This window comes from Phragmites australis, chromosome 11 (genome assembly GCF_958298935.1).
Source record: "Phragmites australis chromosome 11, lpPhrAust1.1, whole genome shotgun sequence".
Lineage (NCBI taxonomy): Eukaryota > Viridiplantae > Streptophyta > Magnoliopsida > Poales > Poaceae > Phragmites > Phragmites australis.
Window position 1 is genome coordinate 8,690,781 of NC_084931.1, and position 6,594 is coordinate 8,697,374.

Consider the following 6,594-nt stretch of genomic DNA (forward strand, 5'->3'; position numbering starts at 1 on the left):
TATTCAAAAATGAGAGGAAAGTCTTAGTGACAGTAACATGAATTCTAGAAAGAAAAATCACAAATCAAGCACTAATGTCACTAATCAGCTAGTAATGAAAAAATTGAGCTCACATATATAATTTATTTTTACCTTCGATAGGGATGGGAGAGATACCTATGAATGAAAGTATACTGTATGAAGCAAGACAAAAGCATTCAGATATATTATTATGATAACTGAATATGCTACTCCTATATGCTTCAGACAAAAGCATTCTACAACAAAGACAAATTAACCAGAGACACTGATTACATGTAGCTTAATACTCCTTCATGTATTAAAAATGAGAGAAAAATCTCAGCGACAGTAACATAAATTTTAGAAAGAAAAATCATAAATCAAGCATTGATGTCATTAATCAGCCACTAAAATCACAAATGAACAACTCTATCACTAATATAGCTCAAATCGATCATTATATCACTCATTCATGACAGAGGCATCCATCATTTATCGAGCAGTGCAAATTTGACACAAAAATCATGGGGATTAGAGGGGGAGCTCAGGTAGAGAGAGAGAGAGAGAGAAACCAGTGGAGGTCGAACTTCAGGTAGCCAGAGATGTGGTGGTGCTAAACATAGTTGGCCGGAGTACGACAACAGGGTGGCTAGTATCCAAAATCCTAGCCACCAAACCAGCCACGGGAGGAGCCACTGGGGGGGGGGGGAGGGTTGCAAAGCGTGTCAGGGCCGAGGTGAGAATGTATGGCGGCCACGGCTCTGAGGATGGTGGGGTGTCGAGGATGGCGGTGATAACGTGGGTTGCAGTATTGATGAGGAGGGCAGTGGCGTGGAGCTCGTGAAGAATGGCGATGGCAACATGAGATCCGATGTGGAGCTCACGAAGAACGACGATGGTGGCGTGGGATGGGCATGACCGCAGTGGCAGCGTGGGATGGCCGAGGCGGTGCTCCTTCTGCCGTTCCCCTGCACGTCGAGCTTGGAGAAGCACCACAATGATCCCCTCCCTTGATTTCCTAGCCAAGCCCACCGTGGTGGGGGAGAGAGAGGCCCGCGGTCTTCGAAAAAATCAAAGTGGATTGCGGGAGAACATCTAAATTCGATAACAGCAGTACTCGTTAGCATATCAATCAAAACTAATTAAAATTAGCATAACTTTCAAAGTATATCAAAAAGCCACAAATTAGATAGATTTGACATCAAGAAATCTATCATCAGATAAATAGCAAAATTAAAAAAACGCAACTCCTATACAATAGTCGCTGATTTATGTTCATTTACGTACTTTTGGTTTTCTTTTGGTTTTTATCTCCTCTGATTTTGGATTTGATTGCTTACTTGAGTTTGACAAGTGTGTTATGCCTAGGCCTGGCAATTGGCCGGCCGATCCGTGGGCCAAAAGGGCTGGCCGATCCGTGGGTTAATTTCTGTTAGGCCATTATGGGCTGTATAAAGGAGAGGTAGGATTGGACTAGGTCCTGACACAAAAAGGCTAGCAAGGGCTCAGCCCGCAGTGTGATGTGAAAACAAAAAAGGGCAAGAAAAGCTGTACTTCGCAGTTTCGCATCTCCTCGGCTGCTCGTCAGCCTAATCCGTCGTCGCGCCGCACCCTCCCATGACACCGTGCTCGTCACCTCCTGCAACAGCAGCGGCCAAGAAGCGTCGATCAGGCCGGGGGTCACAGTGGTCGTGCACATCGGCTTGCCCAGCACCAACACCTTTAAGTCGGCGGTAGCAGTGGGCAGAACAAAGACGGACCAGCGACAGCGGCAGCAATGTCAGCGGCTGAAGGGAGGAGCCAAGAAGGGCACGAAGGAGAAGAGGAGGAAGCGTGGTGGGGTGCGCGTCCATCGGGATCGGGAGGCTGACAAAAGATCTAATCCCACTTGACTTGTATCTCTTTTCCCAACCTTTCTTCTTCCTTCCATCCCGTCAGACATTGCAATCCCTCCCAATCTCCCATCAAAATCTCCTAGATCCAATCCTCAAGCCCACATCCATGGTTGGAGCTAGCAACCGGGAGGCGTGGTTACCTCTGTCTACCTCATCGCGGAGGGCAAGGCTGACTTCACTCTAGCACACTAACACAGCCAAAGACCACTTGAAGAAGCCGCTAAGGAGCTTGCCGTTGAAGAAAGCGGACGACAACAATGTCGTCTGCAAGCGGATGACGGCACGGAGGAGCTCAACGTGAAAAAGGAGGAGCTCGCCAAGATGCCATCGATGAAGAGGACAACCACAACGCTGTTGCAGGCCGGAGGAAGCGAGCTTGTCGTCCCTGGCCGGAGGCAGCAAATCCACTGACCTTGATGCCACGGACTCGCCTCGCGTTCGCTCTGGCGGCTGCTGGCCGAGGTGGAGCATATCCCTCGCGGCTGTGGATGCAGTGGATTGTTTTTTTTAGGGAAGCCTGACCAGGAGAAATTGCCTGATGATGGGCCGGCCTTTGGGTCAAGGATTGGGCCAGATTTGGGTCTAATCACTGAATAGAGTTGGACCGCTGGAGTGGGGTTTGGGCTGGGCAATGGTTGGGGCTACTCCCAAAACACATAGAGCTGGACGTGTTTTTTTATTTTTATATTTTTATTAAAAATTTAAATAAATAGATTCCTTATCGAAAAAATTACATAAATAAACGCCTGCAGCCCCTGAGAGAGCTGTCCCCTAAGAGGACTACAACCCTCTCAGAGGACGGTTTAGGGAGCGGTAAGGAGGCCTAACCGCCTCCTCAGAGGACGGCTAGGGCCCTTGCCGCTCTCTCAAGGGGCGGTAGGGAGGCTGCTTGCCCACCTCCCCCTCCCCCTTCTCTATAAAAGGGCAAAAAGTGAGAAAAATTTCTCATTTTAATCCGAAAAAAGAGAAAGTTCTAAAGAGAGAGGAGAGGAGAGGAGAGGAGAGGAGAGGAAGAGAGCGTGGTGAAGTCCTACTGCATTTGATCCGCGGATTTGAAGATCACTTTCCGTAAGTTCTTGTATACTTTTATTGTTGTTAATAAGTACAGTATCACTGTGTGACGTAGGGTTTAGACATGTATGACCTAGGGTTTAGAAAATATTGTATTTAGTAGAAAATTATCAATATTACTTACGACATGGTAGAATAGTAATTAAATGCAGAATACTTTTTGTAGTATGTTAGTTTTGAATATGTAGATTGTACAGAGTAATAATTGTAGGGTAATATTGTGTGACATAGAAATTAGCACTGTATGATAACGGTATGACCTAGGATTTAGAGTTTAGAAAATGCTAGTATATTGTGAATATTAATTCCGACATGGTAGGATAGCTATTAAATGTAGATTGTATGGAATAATATTTGTAGGTAAGTTTGGTTAGGGGTATTATTGAAGAACCTATTGTTAGGTATGAATCGGTATCGGTAAATTTTTTAGTTCCAATACTCAGAAATATAGTTCGTCAGTCTTAACATTGGTTATATTTGCGGATGTTTCCAGGGATGTCAGATATATTAATTTTTCAGATATATTATGGTGAGGGTGAAATTAGTTGTGGTCCTAACGGTGTAGATCTGTCTGGATTTCATCATGTCATGAAGGGTTTTAGTAAAGCTAATGAGAGGACCATTGCGGGTGTGCAAGTGGCTGATGCGGTTTTTTCAACTGGATCTGCATCAACATGATTTTAAGCTGAAAGCTGTCCTCAGCCGTGCTAGTCAGGGATACTTTGACGAGCTTGTTCCTATCGAAGCGACATCAACTTGGAGGCAGTATATAGATATATCTTGTGAACGTGGCCTGCCTCTAATTTTGTTAGTTGAGGCTTACCTGAAAGATCAAACAGAGGTGAACTCTGCGGAAGTAGTAGCGGGACCAAGTGAGGCAGTGGAAGATGAAGCAGACCCGGTAAATATCAGGACCAAGGCAGATGTTGGGGATATTCCTGAGATGCAACCGATGGGTGTAGCCGATGTGGGGAGCATATCCCTAGTATAATTGAAGAGATGGAGTTGGAGGATCAAGAGCTGGAGGAAGCCGTTGTCGATGGGGATTCATCTGACGAGGAGGGTAATGCTCCAGTGCCTGCAGAGTGGAGGGATCATGAATTTTCAAAGCTGGTGGTTAGCGAGGCTGATCGGACACCGTGGCAGTATCATGAGAATGAGGTATCTCAGGGTGCTATGTACCCTACAAAGGAGGCTATTATTGATGCAGTTAAATTCTGATCGCTGTCTCTTCAGAGGCAGTTCAAGGTTGTTAAATCTAGTAAAAGGGAGTATGATGTGAAGTGTTTGGTGCCTCAATGTCCTTGGCGGGTGCACGCATTCAGAGGGAAATGGGTAGACTACTGGCAATGCTCAATAGTCAGGGAACATAATTGTCACATTGAGAAAATAGAGTTCTCCCACCGGAACCTGTCATCTGCCTTTATTGCTAATATTATGTATGGAGAGATTGTGGACAACCTAAGGTATGAGCCACGATCAATAATCCGAGCTATTGAGCAAAGGTTCCAGTATACAATAAACTATGCGAAAGCATGGAGGGCGAAACAGAAGACTATTGAGATGAGGTTCGGAACATATGAAGATTCATATCACAATCTACCTCGTTAATTAGCCATAATATGTGGAAGGAACCCAGGCAGTTACTATGATATCAAGCATTACCCCTCCACTGATGCGGAGTACAGTGGGAAACGAGTATTACAGCGTGCTTTCTTTGCATTCGCTGCAACCATCAAAACATTTTGATACAGTCGACCTATCATTTGCCTGGATGGGACATTCCGGACTGGGAAGTACGAAGGACAGATATTGTCTGCAATTAGGGTCGACGGTAGCAACCAAGTCCTGCCACTGGGGTTTGCTTTCGTGGAGAGTGAGAACGGGGACAACTGGTATTGGTTCCTTGAGCGGGTGAAACATGCTATTGTTCTTGACCGGCCAGATGTATGTCTGATTCATGATAGACATGCAGGGTTGTTGCAGGCTTTGCTGGATATGCAACATGGGAGTGTTCGTCGGGGTGTTGCAGCACAGTGGTCCGACCTGAAGAGCAGGTGGTGCATGCACCATATGGGTGCGAACTTCTACAGATAGTTCAAAAACAAAGAGTTGATGAAGCTTTTCAAAAAATTATACAGTCAAAACCAGCAACGGAAGTTCAATGCCCTATGGGCAAGACTGGACGAACTAACCCTAAAATAGACAGCGGAGGCTGCACCCACTGGTGATGAACCGATAGCTCTTGGACCTCTCTCAACAGATACTCCTCAGATAGTAAGGAGGTCAGGGTCAGCTATTAGGAGCTTTTCACAGTGAATACGTAATGAGCCAAATGAAAAATGGGCTTTGCTGTACGACAGTGGTGGGGCAAGGTATGGAGTAATGACAACAAATCTTACTGAGGTTTATAACTGGGTCATGCGAGGAATGAGGTCCCTCCCACTTGTTGGAATTGTAGAAGGCATTTTGCATGGGACTTGTAAATACTTTATTGATCGGTACACAGCTGCTAAAAAAGTAATGGAGGATAATCGTATGCTTTATGGACGGATGCTATGTGAGTATATGGAGAAGGCCACAAAGAATACCCATATGCATCGCGCTAATCAAGAGGGGACTGCAGAGCACAGGTTCAGTTCCTGTGCCGGGATAAGGGTCGGAGGGGTGGAAGACGTGAGCGACATGTGCAAGAATGCGTGCTTAGGAGTGGGACATGCATTTGTACTAGCTAGAAGCCACAATTACTCCACAAACCTTGTACACACGTCATAGCTGCGTGTGTGGAGCACAATATGCTTCCCTGGCAATATATTTCAAAGTATTTCATGAAGGATCAGATACTGAACACTTGGAATCATGAGCTGTAAGGTTACGACATTGTTGACACTTTTACTAGTAATCCAGGCCCTTCACGAATCTATGTGCCTGAATTGGAAAAGATGAAGAACGCACTGGGCCGTCGACAAACTCGCCGAATTCACAATGATATGGATGAATCCGAGGCGGGTCCTAGGGTCAAGCGATGCAACCAGTGCAATGAAATAGGTCACACGTACAAGTATTATCCTAAAAATGCACATGTTGTGTAGGTGAGTATTACGACGCGTTCTAGTGTGATTGTATTTAGCGTAGCTTGCTGTCTTAATTGTACTTCACTGTCTAGCATTTGAACCTTTCATTTGTAAGTACATGTCGTAATATATTTGTCGGTGAATCAGGAACCAGGGGTCCCCGAATCCCGAGGCCAGGCCAGCAATCCGCCACGTGGCGTCCTCCCGCGGGGGTCATCTCCGCGAGGTAAAAAAGACTAAGTCCCGGGAGAGGGCGCTCGGGGCCACAATCAGTGATCCCCGAGGACCCAGGTTCCCCGATGATCTGCGAAAACCAAGTAACCAGGAAGGGGGTGCTCGGGGAGGTAAACAGTGGCCCCCGAGCACTCGGTTCCCCGAGGACCCGAACAGTCAAATCCGGGAGAGAGTGCTCGGGGAGGTGAACAGTGACCCCTGAGCACTCGGTCCCCCGAGGACCAAGAGAGGGCATTTTCGGGAGAGAGTGCCCGGGAAGGTGAACAGTGACCCCCGAGCACTCGGTTCCCCGACGGCCCAGGAAGCCCCCCGTCAGTGGC